A 27,392-nucleotide genomic window follows, 5' to 3' on the forward strand; every position below is an offset into this window, starting at 1 on the left:
GACATACACTGATACCCAGTAACACAGACACACACATACACCAACTAACACAGACATGCACTGACACCAAGTAACAAAGACATACACTGATACCCAGGAACACAGACACACACTTACACCAAGTAACACAGACACACACTGACACCAAGTAACAAAGACATACCCTTGCACCAAGTAACACAGACATACACTGACACCAAGTACAAAGACATACAATTACACCAAGTTACAAAGACACACACTTACACCAAGTAACAAAGACAGACACTGATACCCAGTAACACAGACACACACTTACACCATGTAACAAAGACGTACACTGACACCCAGTAACACAAAAAAACACACACTGACACCCAGTAACACAGAGAAACACTAATAAACAGTAGCACAGACATACACTGACACCAAGTCACAAAGACATACACTGAAACCCAGTAACAAAGACATACACTGACACCAAGTCACAAAGACATACACTGATACCCAGGAACACAGACACACACTGACACCCAGTAACAAAGACATACACTGATACCAAGTCACAAAGACATACACTGATACCCAGTAACACAGACACACACTGACACCCAGTAACAAAGACATACACTGATACCAAGTCACAAAGACAGACACTGATACCCAGGAACACAGACACACACTTACACCAAGTTACACAGACATACGCTGACACCAAGTAACAAAGACATGCACTGATACCCAGCAACACAGACACACACTTAAACCAAGTAACAAAGACATACACTGACACCAAGTCACAAAGACACACACTGACACCCAGTAACAAAGACATACACTGACACCAAGTCACAAAGACATACACTGATACCCTGTTACACAGACACACACTTACACCAAGTAACACAGACATACACTGAAACCCAGTAAAACAGACACACACTTACACCAAGTAACAAAGACATACACTGACACCCAGTAACAAAGACATACGCTGACACCCAGTAACACAGACACACACAGACACCAGGTTACAAAGACATACACTGATACCCAGGAACACAGACACACACTTACACCAAGTAACACAGACACACACTTACACCAAGTAACAAAGACATACACTTACACCAAGTAACACAGACATACACTGACACCCAGTAACGCAGACACACACTTACACCAAGTAACACAGACATACACTGACACCAAGTAACAAAGACATACAATTACACCAAGTAACAAAGACACACACTTAACCATGTAACACAGATATACACTGACACCAAGTAACAAAGACATGTACTGACACCCAGTAACACAGACACACTCTTACACCAAGTAACACAGACATACGCTGATACCAAGTAACAAAGACATACACTGATACCCAGTAACACAGACACAGACTTACACCAGCTAACACAGACATACACGGACACCAAGTAACACAGACATACACTGATACACAGTAACACAGACACACACTTGCACCAAGTAACAAAGACAGACACTGACACCCAGTAACACAGACACACACTTACAACAAGTAACAAAGACATACACTGACACCCAGTAACACAGACACAAACTTTCACCAAGTAACAAAGACATACACGGACACCCAGTAACAAAGACATGCAGTGACACCCAGTAACACAGACACACACGGACACCAAGTAACAAAGACACACACTTACACCAAGTAACACAAACACACACTGACACCCAGTAACACAGACACACACTTACACCAAGCAACACAGACATACATTGACACCAAGTAACAAAGACTTACACTGATACCCAGTAACACAGACACACACTTACACCAAGTAACACAGACATACACTGACACCAAGTAACAAAGACATACACTGATACCCAGGAACACAGACACACACTTACACCAAGTAACACAGACACACACTTAAACCAAGTAACAAAGACATACACTGACACCAAGTAACACAGACATACACTGACACCAAGAAACAAAGACATACAATTACACCAAGTAACAAAGACACACACTTACAACAAGTAACACAGATATGCACTGACACCAAGTAACAAAGACATGCACTGACACCCAGTAACACAGACACAGACGGACACCAAGTAACACAGACATGCACTGACACCAAGTAACTAAGACATACACTGATACCCAGTAACACAGACACACACTTACACCAACTAACACAGACATGCACTGACACCAAGTAACAAAGACATACACTGATACGCAGGAACACAGACACACACTTACACCAAGTAACACAGACACACACTGACACAAAGTAACAAAGAAATACACTTGCACCAAGTAACACAGACATACACTGACACCAAGTCACAAAGTCATACAATTACACCAAGTAACAAAGACACACACTTACACCATGTAACACAGATATACACTGACACCAAGTAACAAAGACATGCACTGACACCCAGTAACACAGACACAGACGGACACCAAGTAACACAGACATGCACTGACACCAAGTAACGAAGACATACACTGATACCCAGTAACACAGACACACACTTACACCAAGTAACACAGACACACACTTAAACCAAGTAACAAAGACATACACTGACACCAAGTAACACAGACATACACTGACACCAAGAAACAAAGACATACAATTACACCAAGTAACAAAGACACACACTTACACCCAGTAACACAGACACACACTTACACCAAGTAACACAGACATACACTGACACCAAGTAACAAAGACATACACTGATACCCAGTAACACAGACACACACTTCCACCAAGTAACGAAGACAGACACTGACACCCAGTAACACAGACACACATTTACACCAAGTAACAAAGACATACACTGACACCCAGTAACACAGACACACACTTACACCAAGTAACAAAGACATACACGGACACCCAGTAACAAAGACATACAATGACACCCAGTAACACAGACACACACGGACACCAAATAACAAAGACACACACTTACACCAAGTAACACAAACACACACTGACACCCAGTAACACAGACACACACTTACACCAAGCAACACAGACATACACTGACACCAAGTAACAAAGACATGCACTGATACCCAGTAACACAGACACACACTTACACCAAGTAACACAGACATACACTGACACAAAGTAACAAAGACATACACTGACACCCAGTAACAAAGACACACACTTACACCAAGTAACACAAACACACACTGACACCCAGTAACACAGACACACACTTACAGCAAGTAACACAGACATACACTTACACCAAGTCACAAAGACATACACTGATACCCAGGAACACAGGCACACACTTAACCCAAGTAACACAGTCACACACTTAAACCAATAACAAAGACATACACTGACACCAAGTAACACAGACATACACTGACACCAAGTAACAAAGACATACAATTACACCAAGTAACAAAGACATACACTGACACCAAGTAACACAGACATACACTGACACCAAGCAACAAAGACATACACTGATACCCCGTAACACAGACACACACTTACACCAACTAACACAGACATGCACTGACACCAAGTAACAAAGACAGACACTGATACCCAGGAACACAGACACACACTTACACAAAGTAACACAGACACATACTTACACCAAGTAACAAAGACATACACTTACACCAAGTAACACAGACATACACTGACACCAAGTAACAAAGACATACAATTACACCAAGTCACAAAGACATACACTGATACCCAGGAACACAGACACACACTGACACCCAGTAACAAAGACATACACTGACACGCAGTCACAAAGACATACACTGATACCCAGTAACACAGACACACACTGACAACCAGTAACAAAGACATACACTGATACCAAGTCACAAAGACAGACACTGATACCGAGGAACACAGACACACACTTACACCAAGTAACACAGACATACACTGACACCAAGTAACAAAGACATACACTGATACCCAGTAACACAGACACAGACTTACACCAAGTAACACAGACATACACTGACACAAAGTAACAAAGACACACACTGACACCAAGTAACACAGACATACACTGACACCAAGTAACAAAGTCATACAATTACACCAAGTAACAAAGACACACACTTACACCATGTAACACAGATATACACTGACACCAAGTAACAAAGACATGCACTGACACCCAGTAACACAGACACACAATTACACCAAGTAACACAGACATACACTGACACCAAGTAACAAAGACATACACTGATACCCAGTAACACAGACACACACTTCCACCAAGTAACGAAGACAGACACTGACACCCAGTAACAAAGACACACACTTACACCAAGTAACAAAGACATACACTGACACCCAGTAACACAGACACACACTTACACCAAGTAACAAAGACATACACGGACACCCAGTAACAAAGACATACAATGACACCCAGTAACACAGACACACACGGACACCAAATAACAAAGACACACACTTACACCAAGTAACACAAACACACACTGACACCCAGTAACACAGACACACACTTACACCAAGCAACACAGACATACACTGACACCAAGTAACAAAGACATGCACTGATACCCAGTAACACAGACACACACATACACCAAGTAACACAGACATACACTGACACAAAGTAACAAAGACATACACTGATACCCAGGAACACAGACACACACTTACACCAAGTAACACAGACATACACTGACACCCAGTAACACAGACACACAGTTACACCAAGTAACAAAGACATACACTGACACCAAGTAACACAGACATACACTGACACCCAGTAACGCAGACACACACTTCCACCAAGTAACACAGACATACACTGACACCAAGTCACAAAGACACACACTGACACCAAGTAACACATACATACACTGACACCAAGTAACAAAGACATACAATTACACCAAGTAACAAAGACACACACTTACACCATGTAACACAGATATACACTGACATCAAGTAACAAAGACATGCACTGACACCCAGTAACACAGACACACACTTACACCAAGTAACACAGACATACACTGACACCAAGTAACAAAGACACACACTTACACCAAGTAACACAGACATACACTGACACCAAGTAACAAAGACATACGCTGACACAAAGTTACAAAGACATACACTTACACCAAGTAACAAAGACAGACAATTACACCAAGTAACAAAGACATACACTTACACCAAGTATTTTGACATACACTGACACCAAGTAACAAAGACATACACTGATACCCAGTAACACAGACACACACTTACACCAAGTAACAAAGACATACGCTGACACCAAGTCACAAAGACACACTCTGACACACAGTAACAAAGACATACACTTACACCAAGTAACACAGACATACACTGACACCCAGTAACACAGACACACACTTACACCAAGTAACACAGACATACACTGACACCAAGTCACAAAGACACACACTGACACCAAGTAACACAGACATACACTGACACCAAGTAACAAAGACATACAATTACACCAAGTAACAAAGACACACGCTTACACCAAGTAACACATATATGCACTGACACCAAGTAACAAAGACATGCACTGACACCCAGTAACACAGACACAGACGGACACCAAGTAACACAGACATGCACTGACACCAAGTAACGAAGACATACACTGATACCCAGTAACACAGACACACACTTACACCAACTAACACAGACATGCACTGACACCAAGTAACAAAGACATACACTGATACCCAGGAACACAGACACACACTTACACCAAGTAACACAGACACAAACTGACACAAAGTAACAAAGAAATACACTTACACCAAGTAACACAGACATACGCTGATACCAAGTAACAAAGACATACACTGATACCCAGTAACACAGACACAGACTTACACCAGCTAACACAGACATACACGGACACCAAGTAACACAGACATACACTGATACACAGTAACACAGACACACACTTGCACCAAGTAACAAAGACAGACACTGACACCCAGTAACACAGACACACACTTACAACAAGTAACAAAGACATACACTGACACCCAGTAACACAGACACAAACTTACACCAAGTAACAAAGACATACACGGACACCCAGTAACAAAGACATGCACTGACACCCAGTAACACAGACACACACGGACACCAAGTAACAAAGACACACACTTACACCAAGTAACACAAACACACACTGACACCCAGTAACACAGACACACACTTACATCAAGCAACACAGACATACATTGACACCAAGTAACAAAGACATACACTGATACCCAGTAACACAGACACACACTTACACCAAGTAACACAGACATACACTGACACCAAGTAACAAAGACATACACTGATACCCAGGAACACAGACACACACTTACACCAAGTAACACAGACACACACTTAAACCAAGTAACAAAGACATACACTGACACCAAGTAACACAGACATACACTGACACCAAGAAACAAAGACATACAATTACACCAAGTAACAAAGACACACACTTACACCAAGTAACACATATATGCACTGACACCAAGTAACAAAGACATGCACTGACACCCAGTAACACAGACACAGACGGACACCAAGTAACACAGACATGCACTGACACCAAGTAACGAAGACATACACTGATACCCAGTAACACAGACACACACTTACACCAACTAACACAGACATGCACTGACACCAAGTAACAAAGACATACACTGATACCCAGGAACACAGACACACACTTACACCAAGTAACACAGACACAAACTGACACAAAGTAACAAAGAAATACACTTGCACCAAGTAACACAGACATACACTGACACCAAGTAACAAAGACATACAATTACACCAAGTTACAAAGACACACACTTAAAACCAAGTAACAAAGACAGACACTGATACCCAGTAACACAGACACACACTTACACCAAGTAACAAAGACGTACACTGACACCCAGTAACACAAAAAAACACACACTGACACCCAGTAACACAGAGAAACACTAATAAACAGTAGCACAGACATACACTGACAACAAGTCACAAAGACATACACTGAAACCCAGTAACAAAGACATACACTGACACCAAGTCACAAAGACAGACACTGATACCCAGGAACACAGACACACACTGTCACCCAGTAACAAAGACATACACTGATACCAAGTCACAAAGACATACACTGATACCCAGTAACACAGACACACACTGACACCCAGTAACAAAGACATACACTGAGACCAAGTCACAAAGACAGACACTGATACCCAGGAACACAGACACACACTTACACCAAGTAACACAGACACACACTTACACCAAGTAACAAAGACATACACTTACACCAAGTAATACAGACATACACTGACACCCAGTAACACAGACACACACTTACACCAAGTAACAAAGACATACACTGATACCCAGTAACACAGACACAGACTTACACCAACTAACACAGACATTCACGGACACCAAGTAACAAAGAAATACACTTACACCAAGTAACACAGACATACACTGATACCCAGTAACACAGACACACACTTGCACCAAGTAACAAAAGCAGACACTGACTCCCAGTAACACAGACACACACTTAAACCAAGTAACAAAGACATACACTGGCACCCAGTAACACAGACACACACTTACACCAAGTAACAAAGACATACACTGACACCCAGTAACAAAGGCATACACTGACACCCAGTAACACAGACACACACGGACACCAAGTAACAAAGACACACACTTACACCAAGTAACACGAACACACACTGACACCCAGTAACACAGACACACACTTACAGCAAGTAACACAGACATACACTTACACCAAGTCACAAAGACATACACTGATACCCAGGAACACAGGCACACACTTAACCCAAGTAACACAGTCACACACTTAAACCAATAACAAAGACATACACTGACACCAAATAACACAGACATACACTGACACCAAGTAACAAAGACATACACTGATACCCAGTAACACAGACACACACTTACACCAACTAACACAGACATGCACTGACACCAAGTAACAAAGACAGACACTGATACCCAGGAACACAGACACACACTTACACAAAGTAACACAGACACATACTTACACCAAGTAACAAAGACATACACTTACACCATGTAACACAGACATACACTGACACCAAGTAACAAAGACATACAATTACACCAAGTCACAAAGACATACACTGATACCCAGGAACACAGACACACACTGACACCCAGTAACAAAGACATACACTGATACCAAGTCACAAAGACATACACTGATACCCAGTAACACAGACTCACACTGACACCCAGTAACAAAGACATACACTGACACCAAGTCACAAAGACAGACACTGATACCGAGGAACACAGACACACACTTACACCAAGTAACACAGACATACACTGACACCAAGTAACAAAGACATACTCTGATACCCAGTAACACAGACACAGACTTACACCAACTAACACAGACATACACGGACACCAAGTAACAAAGAAATACACTTACACCAAGTAACACAGACATACACTGATACCCAGTAACACAGACACACACTTGCACCAAGTAACAAAGACAGACACTGACACCCAGTAACACAGACACACACTTACACCAAGTAACAAAGACATACACTGACACCCAGTAACACAGACACTCACTTACACCAAGTAACAAAGACATACACTGACACCCAGTAACAAAGACATACACTGACACCCAGTAACACAGAAACGCACGGACACCAAGTAACAAAGACACACACTTACACCAAGTAACACAAACACACACTGACACCCAGTAACACAGACACACACTTGCACCAAGCAACACAGACATACACTGACACCAAGTAACAAAGACATACACTGATACCCAGTAACACAGACAGACACTTACACCACGTAACACAGACATACACTGACACCAAGTCACAAAGACATACACTGATACCCAGGAACACAGGCACACACTTACCCCAAGTAACACAGTCACACACTTAAACCAAGTAACAAAGACATACACTGACACTAAGTAAGACAGACATACACAGACACCAAGTAACAAAGACATTCAATTACACCAAGTAACAAAGACACACACTTACACCAAGTAACACAGATATACACTGACACCAAGTAACAAAGACATGCACTGACACCCAGTAACACAGACACAGACGGACACCAAGTAACACAGACATGCACTGACACCAAGTAAATAAGACATACACTGATACCCAGTAACACAGACACACACTTACACCAACTAACACAGACATGCACTGACACCAAGTAACAAAGACAGACACTGATACCCAGGAACAGAGACACACACTTACACCAAGTAACAAAGACATACACTGACACTAAGTAAGACAGACATACACAGACACCAAGTAACAAAGACATTCAATTACACCAAGTAACAAAGACACACACTTACACCAAGTAACACAGATATACACTGACACCAAGTAACAAAGACATGCACTGACACCCAGTAACACAGACACAGACGGACACCAAGTAACACAGACATGCACTGACACCAAGTAAATAAGACATACACTGATACCCAGTAACACAAACACATACTTACACCAAGTAACAAAGACATACACTTACACCAAGTAACACAGACATACACTGACACCAAGTAACAAAGACATACAATTACACCAAGTCACAAAGACATACACTGATACCCAGGAACACAGACACACACTGATACCCAGTAACAAAGACATACACTGATACCAAGTCACAAAGACATACACTGATACCCAGTAACACAGACACACACTGACACCCAGTAACAAAGACATACACTGATACCAAGTCACAAAGACAGACACTGATACCCAGTAACACAGACACACACTTACACCAAGTAACACAGACACACACTTACACCAAGTAACAAAGACATACACTTACACCAAGTAACACAGACATACACTGACACCTAGTAACACAGACACACACTTACACCAAGTAACACAGACATACACTGACACCAAGTCACAAAGACACACACTGACACCAAGTAACTCAGACATACACTGACACCAAGTAACAAAGACATACAATTACACCAAGTAACAAAGACACACACTTACAGCATGTAACATAGATATACACTGACACCAAGTAACAAAGACATGCACTGACACCCAGTAACACAGACACAGACTTACACCAACTAACACAGACATGCACGGACACCAAGTAACAAAGACATACACTTACACCAAGTAACACAGACATACACTGATACCCAGGAACACAGACACACACTTACACCAAGTAACAAAGACACAAACTTACACCAAGTAACAAAGACATACAATTACAAAAAGTAACACAGACATACACTGACACCCAGTAACACAGACACACACTTACACCAAGTAACAAAGACATACACTGACACCCAGTAACAAAGACATACACTGACACCCAGTAACACAGACACACACGGACACCAAGTAACAATGACACACACTTACACCAAGTAACACAAACACACACTGACATCCAGTAACACAGACACACACTTACACCAAGCAACACAGACATACACTGACACCAAGTTACAAAGACATACACTGATACCCAGTAACACAGACACACACTTACACCAAGTAACACAGACATACACTGACACCAAGTCACAAAGACATAAACTGATACCCAGGAACACAGACACACACTTACATCAAGTAACACAGACACACACTTAAACCAAGTAACAAAGACATACATTGACACCAAGTAACACATACATACGCTTACACCAAGTAACAAAGACATACAATTAGACCAAGTGACAAAGACACACACTTACACCAAGTAACACAGATATACACTGACACCAAGTAACAAAGACATGCACTGACACCCAGTAACACAGACACAGACGGACACCAAGTAACACAGCCATGCACTGACACCAAGTAACTAAGACATACACTGATACCCAGTAACACAGACACACACTTACACCAACTAACACAGACATGCACTGACACCAAGTAACAAAGACATACACTGATACCCATGAACACAGACACACACTGACACCAAGTAACACAGACACACACTTACACCAAGTAACAAAGACATACACTTACACCAAGTAACACAGACATACACTGACACCAAGTAACAAAGAGATACAATTACACCAAGTTACAAAGACACACACTTACACCAAGTAACAAAGACATACACTGTCAGCCAGTAACACAAACAAACACACACTGACACCCAGTAACACGGAGAAACACTACAAAACAGTAACACAGACATACACTGACACCAAGTCACAAAGACATACACTGAAACCCAGTAACAAATACATACACTGACACCAAGTCACAAAGACATACACTGATACCCAGGAACACAGACACACTCTGACACCCAGTAACAAAGACATACACTGATACCAAGTCACAAAGACATACACTGATACCCAGTAACACAGACACACACTGACACCCAGTAACAAAGACATACACTGATACCAAGTCACAAAGACAGGCACTGATACCCAGTAACACAGACACACACTGACACCCAGTAACAAAGACATACACTGATACCAAGTCACAAAGACAGACACTGATACCCAGGAACACAGACACACACTTACACCAAGTAACACAGACATACACTGATACCCAGTAACACAGACACAGACTTACACCAACTAACACAGACATACACGGACACCAAGTAACAAAGAAATACACTTACACCAAGTAACACAGACATACACTGATACCCAGTAACACAGACACACACTTGCAACAAGTAACAAAGACAGACACTGACACCCAGTAACACAGACACACACTTACACCAAGGAACAAAGACATACACTGACACCCAGTAACACAGACACACACTTACACCAAGTAACAAAGACATACACTGACACCCAGTAACAAAGACATACACTGACACCCAGTAACACAGACACACACGGACACCAAGGAACAAAGACACACACTTACACCAAGTAACACAAACACACACTGACACCCAGTAACACAGACACACACTTGCACCAAGCAACACAGACATACACTGACATCAAGTAACAAAGACATACACTGATACCCAGGAACACAGGCACACACTTACCCCAAGTAACACAGTCACACACTTAAACCAAGTAACAAAGACATACAATGACACCAAGTAACACAGACATACACTGACACCAAGTAACAAAGACATTCAATTACACCAAGTAACAAAGACACACACTTTCACCAAGTAACACAGATATACACTGACACCAAGTAACAAAGACATGCACTGACACCCAGTAACACAGACACACACTTACACCAAGTAACACAGACATACACTGACACCAAGTAACAAAGACATACACTGATAACCAGTAACACAGACACAGACTTACACCAACTAACACAGACATGCACTGACACCCAGTAACACAGACACACACTTACACCAACTAACACAGACATGCACGGACACCAAGTAACAAAGAAATACACTTACACCAAGTAACACAGACATACACTGATACCCAGGAACACAGACACACACTTACACCAAGTAACAAAGACACAAACTTACACCAAGTAACAAAGACATACAATTACAAAAAGTAACACAGACATACACTGACACCCAGTAACACAGACACACACTTACACCAAGTAACAAAGACATACACTGACACCCAGTAACAAAGACATACACTGACACCCAGTAACACAGACACACACGGACACCAAGTAACAATGACGCACACTTACACCAAGTAACACAAACACACACTGACATCCAGTAACACAGACACACACTTACACCAAGCAACACAGACATACACTGACACCAAGTAACAAAGACATACACTGATACCCAGTAACACAGACACACACTTACACCAAGTAACACAGACATACACTGACACCAAGTCACAAAGACATACACTGATACCCAGGAACACAGACACACACTTACATCAAGTAACACAGACACACACTTAAACCAAGTAACAAAGACATACATTGACACCAAGTAACACATACATACACTTACACCAAGTAACAAAGACATACAATTAGACCAAGTGACAAAGACACACACTTACACCAAGTAACACAGATATACACTGACACCAAGTAACAAAGACATGCACTGACACCCAGTAACACAGACACAGACGGACACCAAGTAACACAGACATGCACTGACACCAAGTAACTAAGACATACACTGATACCCAGTAACACAGACACACACTTACACCAACTAACACAGACATGCACTGACACCAAGTAACAAAGACATACACTGATACCCATGAACACTGACACACACTGACACCAAGTAACACAGACACACACTTACACCAAGTAACAAAGACATACACTTACACCAAGTAACACAGACATACACTGACACCAAGTAACAAAGAGATACAATTACACCAAGTTACAAAGACACACACTTACACCAAGTAACAAAGACAGACACTGATACCCAGTAACACAGACACACACTTACACCAAGTAACAAAGACATACACTGTCAGCCAGTAACACAAACAAACACACACTGACACCCAGTAACACGGAGAAACAGTACAAAACAGTAACACAGACATACACTGACACCAAGTCACAAAGACATACACTGAAACCCAGTAACAAAGACATACACTGACACCAAGTCACAAAGACATACACTGATACCCAGGAACACAGACACACTCTGACACCCAGTAACAAAGACATACACTGATACCAAGTCACAAAGACATACACTGATACCCAGTAACACAGACACACACTGACACCCAGTAACAAAGACATACACTGATACCCAGGAACACAGACACACTCTGACACCCAGTAACAAAGACATACACTGATACCAAGTCACAAAGACAGACACTGATACCCAGGAACACAGACACACACTTACACCAAGTAACACAGACATACACTGACACCAAGTAACAAAGACATACACTGATACCCAGTAACACAGACACAGACTTACACCAACTAACACAGACATACACGGACACCAAGTAACAAAGAAATACACTTACACCAAGTAACACAGACATACACTGATACCCAGTAACACAGACACACACTTGCAACAAGTAACAAAGACAGACACTGACACCCAGTAACACAGACACACACTTACACCAAGGAACAAAGACATACACTGACACCCAGTAACACAGACACACACTTACACCAAGTAACAAAGACATACACTGACACCCAGTAACAAAGACATACACTGACACCCAGTAACACAGACACACACGGACACCAAGGAACAAAGACACACACTTGCACCAAGCAACACAGACATACACTGACATCAAGTAACAAAGACATACACTGATACCCAGGAACACAGGCACACACTTACCCCAAGTAACACAGTCACACACTTAAACCAAGTAACAAAGACATACAATGACACCAAGTAACACAGACATACACTGACACCAAGTAACAAAGACATTCAATTACACCAAGTAACAAAGACACACACTTTCACCAAGTAACACAGATATACACTGACACCAAGTAACAAAGACATGCACTGACACCCAGTAACACTGACACAGACGGACAGCAAGTAACACAGGCATGCACTGACACCAAGTAACTAAGACATACACTGATACCCAGTAACACAGACACACACTTACACCAACTAACACAGACATGCACTGACACCAAGTAACAAAGACAGACACTGATACCCAGGAACACAGACACACACTTACACCAAGTAACACAAACACATACTTACACCAAGTAACAAAGACATACACTTACACCAAGTAACACAGACATACACTGACACCAAGTAACAAAGACATACAATTACACCAAGTCACAAAGACATACACTGATACCCAGGAACACAGACACACACTGACACCCAGTAACAAAGACATACACTGATACCAAGTCACAAAGACATACACTGATACCCAGTAATACAGACACACACTGACACCCAGTAACAAAGACATACACTGATACCAAGTCACAAAGACAGACACTGATACCCAACAACACAGACACACACTTACACCAAGTAACACAGACACACACTTACACCAATTAACAAAGACATACACTTACACCAAGTAACACAGACATACACTGACACCCAGTAACACAGACACACACTTACACCAAGTAACACAGACATACAATGACACCAAGTCACAAAGACACACACTGACACCAAGTAACACAGACATACACTGACACCAAGTAACAAAGACATACAATTACACCAAGTAACAAAGACACACACTTACACCATGTAAGATAGATATACACTGACACCAAGTAACAAAGACATGCACTGACACCCAGTAACACAGACACACACTTACACCAAGTAACACAGACATACACTGACACCAAGTAACAAAGACATACACTGATACCCAGTAACACAGACACAGACTTACACCAACTAACACAGACATGCACGGACACCAAGTAACAAAGAAATACACTTACACCAAGCAACACAGACATACACCGATACCCAGGAACACAGACACACACTTACACCAAGTAACAAAGACACAAACTTACACCAAGTAACAAAGACATACACTTACAAAAAGTAACACAGACATACACTGACACCCAGTAACACAGACACACACTTACACCAAGTAACAAAGACATACACTGACTCCCAGTAACAATGACATACACTGACACCCAGTAACACAGACACACACGGACACCAAGTAACAAAGACACACACTTAATCCAAGTAACACAAACACACACTGACATCCAGTAACACAGACACACACTTACACCAAGTAACACAAACACACACTGACATCCAGTAACACAGACACACACTTAAACCAAGTAACACAGACATACACTGACACCAAGTAACACATACATACACTTACACCAAGTAACAAAGACATACAATTACACCAAGTGACAAAGACACACACTTACACCAAGTAACACAGATATACACTGACACCAAGTAACAAAGACATGCACTGACACCCAGTAACACAGACACAGACGGACACCAAGTAACACAGACATGCACTGACACCAAGTAACTAAGACATACACTGATACCCATGAACACAGACACACTGACACCAAGTAACACAGACACACACCTACACCAAGTAACAAAGACATACACTTACACCAAGTAACACAGACATACACTGACACCAAGTAACAAAGACATACAATTACACCAACATACAAAGAAACACACTTACACCAAGTAACAAAGACAGACACTGATACCCAGTAACACAGACACACACTTACACCAAGTAACAAAGACATACACTGTCAGCCAGTAACACAAACAAACACACACTGACACCCAGTAACACAGAGAAACATTAAAAAACAGTAACACAGACATACACTGACACCAAGTCACAAAGACATACACTGAAACCCAGTAACAAAGACATACACTGACACCAAGTCACAAAGACATACACTGATACCCAGGAACACAGACACACTCTGACACCCAGTAACAAAGACATACACTGATAGCAAGTCACAAAGACATACACTGATACCCATTAACACAGACACACACTGACACCCAGTAACAAAGACATACACTGATACCAAGTCACAAAGACAGACACTGACACCCAGGAACTCAGACACACACTTACACCAAGTAACACAGACATACACTGATACCAAGTCACAAAGACATACACTGATACCCAGTAACACAGACACACTCTGACACCCAGTAACAAAGACATACACTGATACCAAGTCACAAAGACATACACTGATACCCAGTAACACAGACACACTCTGACACACAGTAACAAAGACATACACTGATACCAAGTCACAAAGACATACACTGATACCCAGTAACACAGACACACACTTACACCAAGTAACACAGACATACAATGACACCAAGTAACAAAGACGTACACTGATACCCGGTAACACAGACGCACACTTAAACCAAGTAACAAAGACATACACTGACACCAAGTCACAAAGACACACACTGACACCCAGTAACAAAGACATACACTGACACCATGTCACAAAGACATACACTGATACCCAGTAACACAGACACACACTTACACCAAGTAACACAGACATACACTGACACCCAGTATCACAGACACACACTGACACCAAATAACAAAGACATACACTGACACCCAGTATCAAAGACATACACTGACACCCAGTAACACAGACACACACAGACACCAAGTAACAAAGACATACACTGATACCCAGGAACACAGACACACACTTACACCAAGTAACAAAGACATACACTGACACCCAGTAACACAGACACACACTTACACCAAGTAACACAGACATACATTGACACCAAGTCACAAAGACACACACTGACACCAAGTAACACAGACATACACTGACACCAAGTAACAAAGACATACAATTACACCAAGTAACAAAGACACACACTTACACCATGTAACACAGATATACACTGACACCAAGTAACAAAGACATGCACTGACACCCAGTAACACAGACACACACTTACACCAAGTAACACAGACATACACTGATACCAAGTAACAAAGACATACACTGAAACCCAGTAACACAGACACAGACTTACACCAGCTAACACAGACAAACACGGACACCAAGTAACAAAGAAATACACTTACACCAAGTAACACAGACATACAGTGATACCCAGTAACACAGACACACACTTGCACCAAGTTACAAAGCCAGACACTGACACCCAGTAACACAGACACACACTTACACCAAGTAACAAAGACATACACTGATACCCAGTAACACAGACACACACTTACACCAAGTAACAAAGACATACACGGACACCCAGTAACAAAGACATACACTGAAACCCAGTAACACAGACACACACGGACACCAAGTAACAAAGACACACACTTACACCAAGTAACACAAACACACACTGACACCCAGTAACACAGACACACACTTACACCAAGCAACACAGACATACACTGACACCAAGTAACAAAGACATACACTGATATCCAGTAACACAGACACACACTTACACCAAGTAACACAGACATACACTGACACCAAGTAACAAAGACATACACTGATACTCAGGAACACAGACACACACTTACACCAAGTAACACAGACACACACTTAAACCAAGTAACAAAGACATACACTGACACCAAGTAACAAAGACATACAATTACACCAAGTAACAAAGACACACACTTACACCAAGTAACACAGATATACACTGACACCAAGTAACACAGACATGCACTGACACCAAGTAACTAAGACATACACTGATACCAAGTAACACAGACACACACTTACACCAACTAACACAGACATGCACTGACACCAAGCAACAAAGACATACACTGATACCCAGGAACACAGACACACACTTACACCAGGTAACACAGACACACACTGACAGCAAGTAACAAAGACATACACTAACACCAAGTAACACAGACATACACTGACACCAAGTAACAAAGACATACAATTACACCAAGTTACAAAGACACACACTTACACCAAGTAACAAAGACAGACACTGATACCCAGTAACACAGACACACACTTACACCAAGTAACAAAGACGTACACTGACACCCAGTAACACAAACAAACACACACTGACACCCAGTAACACAGAGAAACACTAATAAACAGTAGCACAGACATGCACTGACACCAAGTCACAAAGACATACACTGAAACCCAGTAACAAAGACATACACTGACACCAAGTCACAAAGACATACACTGATACCCAGGAACACAGACACACACTGACACCCAGTAACAAAGACATACACTGATACCAAGACACAAAGACATACACTGATACCCAGTAACACAGACACACACTGACACCCAGTAACAAAGACATACACTGATACCAAGTCACAAAAAACAGACACTGCTACCCAGGAACACAGACACACACTTACACCAAGTAACACAGACACACACTTACACCAAGTAACAAAGACATACACTTACACCAAGTAACACAGACATACACTGACACCCAGTAACACAGACACACACTTACACCAAGTAACACAGACATACACTGACACCAAGTAACAAAGGAATACACTGATACCCAGTAACACAGACACAGACTTACACCAACTAACACAGACATACACGGACACCAAGTAACAAAGAAATACACTTACACCAAGTAACACAGACATACACTGATACCCAGTAACACAGACACACACTTACACCAAGTAACAAAGACATACACTGACACCCAGTAACACAGACACACACTTACACCAAGTAACAAAGACATACACGGACACCCAGTAACAAAGACATACACTGACACCCAGTAACACAGACACACACGGACACCAAGTAACAAAGACACACACTTACACCAAGTAACACAAACACACACTGATACCCAGTAACACAGACACACACTTACACCAAGCAACACAGACAGACACTGACACCAAGTAACAAAGACATACACTGATATCCAGTAACACAGACACACACACACACCAAGTAACACAGACATACACTGACACCAAGTAACAAAGACATACACTGATACCCAGGAACACAGACACACACTTACACCAAGTAACACAGACACACACTTAAACCAAGTAACAAATACATACACTGACACCAAGTAACACAGACATACACTGACACCAAGTAACAAAGACATACAATTACACCAAGTAACAAAGACTCACACTTACACCAAGTAACACAGATATACACTGACACCAAGTAACAGAGACATGCACTGACACCCAGTAACACAGATACAGACGGACACCAAGTAACACAGACATGCACTGACACCAAGTAACTAAGACATACACTGATACCCAGTAACACAGACACACACTTACACCAACTAACACAGACATGCACTGACACCAATTAACAAAGACATACACTGATACCTAGGAACACAGACACACACTTACACCAAGTAACACAGACACACACTGACACCAAGTAACAAAGACATACACTTACACCAAGTAACACAGACATACACTGACACCAAGTAACAAAGACATACAATTACACCAAGTTACAAAGACACACACTTACACCAAGTAACAAAGACAGACACTGATACCCAGTAACACAGACACACACTTACACCAAGTAACAAAGACGTACACTGACACCCAGTAACACAAACAAACACACACTGACACCCAGTAACACAGAGAAACACTAATAAACAGTAGCACAGACATACACTGACACCAAGTCACAAAGACATACACTGACACCCAGTAACAAAGACATACACAGACACCAAGTCACAAAGACATGCACTGATACCCAGGAACACAGACACACACTGACACCCAGTAACAAAGACATACACTGATACCAAGTCACAAAGACATACACTGATACCCAGTAACACAGACACACACTGACACCCAGTAACAAAGACATACACTGATACCAAGTCACAAAGACAGACACTGATACCCAGGAACACAGACACACACTTACACCAAGTAACACAGACACACACTTACACCAAGTAACAAAGACATACACTTACACAAAGTAACACAGAAATACACTGACACCCAGTAACACAGACACACACTTACACCAAGTAACACAGACATACACTGACACCAAGTAACAAAGGCATACACTGATACCCAGTAACACAGACACAGACTTACACCAACTAACACAGACATACACGGACACCAAGTAACAAAGAAATACACTTACACCAAGTAACACAGACATACACTGATACCCAGTAACACAGACACACACTTGCACCAAGTAACAAAGACAGACGCTGACACCCAGTAACACAGACATACACTGACACCAAGTAACAAAGACATACACTGACACAAAGTTACAAAGACATACACTTACACCAAGTATTTTGACATACACTGACACCAAGTAACGAAGACATGCACTGATACCCAGTAACACAGACACACACTTACACCAAGTAACAAAGGCATACACTGATACCCAGTAACACAGACACACACTTAAACCAAGTAACAAAGACATACACAGACACCAAGTCACAAAGACACACACTGATACCCAGTAACACAGACACACTTACACCAAGTAACACAGACATACACTGACACCCAGTATCACAAACACACACTTACACCAAGTAACAAAGACATACACTGACACCCAGTAGCAAAGACATACACTGACACCCAGTAACACAGATATACACTGACACCAAGTAACAGAGACATGCACTGACACCAAGTAACAAAGACATACACTTACACAAAGTAACACAGAAATACACTGACACCCAGTAACACAGACACACACTTACACCAAGTAACACAGACATACACTGACACCAAGTAACAAAGGCATACACTGATACCCAGTAACACAGACACAGACTTACACCAACTAACACAGACATACACGGACACCAAGTAACAAAGAAATACACTTACACCAAGTAACACAGACATACACTGATACCCAGTAACACAGACACACACTTGCACCAAGTAACAAAGACAGACGCTGACACCCAGTAACACAGACATACACTGACACCAAGTAACAAAGACGTACACTGACACAAAGTTACAAAGACATACACTTACACCAAGTATTTTGACATACACTGACACCAAGTAACGAAGACATGCACTGATACCCAGTAACACAGACACACACTTACACCAAGTAACAAAGGCATACACTGATACCCAGTAACACAGACACACACTTAAACCAAGTAACAAAGACATACACAGACACCAAGTCACAAAGACACACACTGATACCCAGTAACACAGACACACACTTACACCAAGTAACACAGACATACACTGACACCCAGTATCACAAACACACACTTACACCAAGTAACAAAGACATACACTGACACCCAGTAGCAAAGACATACACTGACACCCAGTAACACAGATATACACTGACACCAAGTAACAGAGACATGCACTGACACCAAGTCACAAAGACATACACTGATACCCAGTAACACAGACACACACTTACACCAAGTAACACAGACATACACTGACACCCAGTATCACAAACACACACTTACACCAAGTAACAAAGACATACACTGACACCCAGTAGCAAAGACATACACTGACACCCAGTAACACAGATATACACTGACACCAAGTAACAGAGACATGCACTGACACCCAGTAACACAGATACAGACGGACACCAAGTAACACAGACATGCACTGACACCAAGTAACTAAGACATACACTGATACCCAGTAACACAGACACACACTTACACCAACTAACACAGACATGCACTGACACCAAGTAACAAAGACATACACTGATACCTAGGAACACAGACACACACTTACACCAAGTAACACAGACACACACTGACACCAAGTAACAAAGACATACACTTACACCAAGTAACACAGACATACACTGACACCAAGTAACAAAGACATACAATTACACCAAGTTACAAAGACACACACTTACACCAAGTAACAAAGACAGACACTGATACCCAGTAACACAGACACACACTTACACCAAGTAACAAAGACGTACACTGACACCCAGTAACACAAACAAACACACACTGACACCCAGTAACACAGAGAAACACTAATAAACAGTAGCACAGACATACACTGACACCAAGTCACAAAGACATACACTGACACCCAGTAACAAAGACATACACTGACACCAAGTCACAAAGACATGCACTGATACCCAGGAACACAGACACACACTGACACCCAGTAACAAAGACATACACTGATACCAAGTCACAAAGACATACACTGATACCCAGTAACACAGATACACACTGACACCCAGTAACAAAGACATACACTGATACCAAGTCACAAAGACAGACACTGATACCCAGGAACACAGACACACACTTACACCAAGTAACACAGACACACACTTACACCAAGTAACAAAGACATACACTTACACAAAGTAACACAGACATACACTGACACCCAGTAACACAGACACACACTTACACCAAGTAACACAGACATACACTGACACCAAGTAACAAAGGCATACACTGATACCCAGTAACACAGACACAGACTTACACCAACTAACACAGACATACACGGACACCAAGAAACAAAGAAATACACTTACACCAAGTAACACAGACATACACTGATACCCAGTAACACAGACACACACTTGCACCAAGTAACAAAGACAGACGCTGACACCCAGTAACACAGACATACACTGACACCAAGTAACAAAGACATACACTGACACAAAGTTACAAAGACATACACTTACACCAAGTATTTTGACATACACTGACACCAAGTAACGAAGACATGCACTGATACCCAGTAACACAGACACACACTTACACCAAGTAACACAGACAAACACTGACACCAAGTCACAAAGGCATACACTGATACCCAGTAACACAGACACACACTTAAACCAAGTAACAAAGACATACACTGACACCAAGTCACAAAGACACACACTGACACCCAGTAACAAAGACATACACTGACACCAAGTCACAAAGACATACACTGATACCCAGTAACACAGACACACACTTACACCAAGTAACACAGACATACACTGACACCCAGTATCACAGACACACACTTACACCAAGTAACAAAGACATACACTGACACCCAGTAACAAAGACATACACTGACACCCAGTAACACAGACACACACAGACACCAAGTAACAAAGACATACACTGATACCCAGGAACACAGACACACACTTACACCAAGTAACACAGACACACACTTACAACAAGTAACAAAGACATTCAATTACACCAAGTAACACAGACATACACTGACACCCAGTAACACAGACACACACTTACACCAAGTAACACAGACATACAATGACACCAAGTCAAAAAGACACACACTGACACCAAGTAACACAGACATACACTGACACCAAGTAACAAAGACATACAATTACACCAAGTAACAAAGACACACACTTACACCATGTAACACAGATATACACTGACACCAATTAACAAAGACATGCACTGACACCCAGTAACACATACACACACTTACACCAGGTATCACAGACATACATGACACCAAGTCACAAAGACACACACTGACACCCAGTAACAAAGACATACACTGACACCAAGTCACAAAGACATACACTGATACCCAGTAACACAGACACACACTTACACCAAGTAACACAGACATACACTGACACCCAGTATCACAGACACACACTTACACGAAGTAACACAGACATACAATGACACCAAGTCAAAAAGACACACACTGACACCAAGTAACACAGACATACACTGACACCAAGTAACAAAGACATACAATTACACCAAGTAACAAAGACACACACTTACACCATGTAACACAGATATACACTGACACCAATTAACAAAGACATGCACTGACACCCAGTAACACATACACACACTTACACCAGGTAACAAAGACACACACATACACCAAGTAACAAAGACAGACACTGATACCCAGGAACACAGACACACACTTACACCAAGTAACAAATACATACACTGACACCAAGTAACACAGACACACACTGATACCCGGTCACAAAGACACACACTGACACCAAGTAACAAAGACATACACTGATACCCAGTAACGCAGACACACACTTACACCAAGTAGCAAAGACATACACTGACAAGAAGTCACAAAGACACACGCTGACACCCAGTAACAAAGACATAAACTGACAGCAAGTAACACAGACATACACTGACACCAAGTAACAAAGTCAGACAATTACACCAAGTAACAAAGACATACACTTACACCAAGTCACAAAGACATACACCTACACCAAGTATTTTGACATACACTGGCACCAAGTAACAAAGACATACACTGATACCCAGTAACACTGACACACACTTACACCAAGTAACAAAGACATACACTGTCACCAAGTCACAAAGACATACATGGATGCCCAGTAACACAGACACACACTTACACCAAGTAACAAAGACACACACTTACACCAAGTAACACAGACATACACTGACACCAAGTAACAAAGACAGACAATTACACCAAGTAACAAAGACATACACTTACACCAAGTATTTTGGCATACACTGACACCAAGTCACAAAGACACACACTGACACCCAGTAACAAAGACATACACTGACACCAAGTCACAGAGACATACACTGATACCCAGAAACACAGACACACACTTACACCAAGTGACAAAGACAGACACTGATACCCAGTAACACAGACACACACTTACATCAAGTAACAAAGACATACACTGACACCCAGTAACAAAGACATACACTGACACGCAGTAACACAGACACACACGGACACCAAGTAACAAAGACACACACTTACACCAAGTAACACAGACATACACTGACACCAAGTAACAAAGACATACACTGATATCCAGTAACACAGGCACACACTGGGGGCGGGGTGGGGGGTGGTGGGGGTGCTCATTGTCGCAGAGGTTAGCACCGCAGCCTCACAGCTCCAGGGAACCGGTTTCGATTCTGGGTACTGCCTGTGCGGAGTTTGCAAGTTCTCCCTGTGTCTGCGTGGGTTTCCTCCAGGTGCTCCGGTTTCCTCCCACATGCCAAAGACTTGCAGGTTGATAGGTTAATTGGCCATCATAAATTGCCCCTAGTATAGGTAGGTGGTAGGGAAATATATAGGTTCAGGTGGGGATGTGATTGGAAAACGGGATTAGTGTCGGATTAGTAGAAAAGGGCAGTTGATGGTCGGCACAGACTCGGTGGGCCGAAGGGCCTGTTAAAGTGCTGTCACTCTAAACTAAACTAAATACTGACACCTAGTGTCACAGATAAACACTAACACCCAGTGACACAAACAAACACACACTGACACGCAGTAACACAGAGAAACACTAATAAACAGTAACAAAGACATACAATGACACCAAGTCACTAACACGTACACTGACATCCAGTAACAAAGACATACACTGACACCCAGTAACAAAGACAGACACGGACACCAAGTAACAAAGACGCACTCTTACACCAAGTAACACAGACATACACTGACACAAAGTAACAAAGACATACACTGATACCCAGTAACACAGACACACACTTACACCAAGTAACAAAGACAGACAATGATACCCAGTAACAAAGACACACACGGACACCAGTTAACAAAGATACACAGTTACACCAAGTAACACATACACACACTGACACCCAGTAACACAGACACACAATTACACTAAGTAAAACAGATACACACTTACACCAAGTAACAAAGACAAACACTGACACCAAGTAACACAGACATACACTGACACCAAGTAACAAAGACATACAATTACATCAAGTAACAAAGACACACACTTACACCAAGTTACAAAGACAGACACTGATACCCAGCAACACAGACACTCACTTACACCAAGTAACAAAGACATACACTGACACCAAGTAACACAAACAAACACACACTGACACCCAGTTACACAGAGAAACACTAATAAACAGTAACAAAGACATACACTGACACCAAGTCACAAAGACATACACTGATACCAAGTCACATAGACATACACTGATACCCAGTAACACAGACACACACTGACACCAAGTAACAAAGACATACACTGACATCAAGTAACAAATACATACACTTACACCAAGTAACAAAGACATACACCTACAACAAGTATTTTGACATACACTGACACCAAGTAACAAAGACATAAACTGGACCAAGTAACAAAGACATACACTGATACCTTGTAACACAGACACACACTTACAACAAGTAACACAGACATACACTGACACCCAGTAGCACAGACACACACTTACACCAAGTAACAAAGACATACACTGACACCAAGTCACAAAGACATACAGTGAGACCAAGTCACAAAGACATACACTGATGCCCAGATACACAGACACACACTGACACCAAGTAACAAAGACATACACTTACACCAAGTAACAAAGACACACACTTACACCAAGTAACACAGACATACACTGACACCAAGTAACAAAGACAGACAATTACACCAAGTAACAAAGACATACACTTACACCAAGTATTTTGACATACACTGACACCAAGACACAAAGACACACACTGACAGCCAGTAACAAAGACATACACTGACACCAAGTCACAAA

The sequence above is a fragment of the Heterodontus francisci genome, unplaced genomic scaffold, assembly GCF_036365525.1.
Source record: "Heterodontus francisci isolate sHetFra1 unplaced genomic scaffold, sHetFra1.hap1 HAP1_SCAFFOLD_56, whole genome shotgun sequence".
Taxonomy (NCBI): Eukaryota; Metazoa; Chordata; class Chondrichthyes; order Heterodontiformes; family Heterodontidae; genus Heterodontus; species Heterodontus francisci.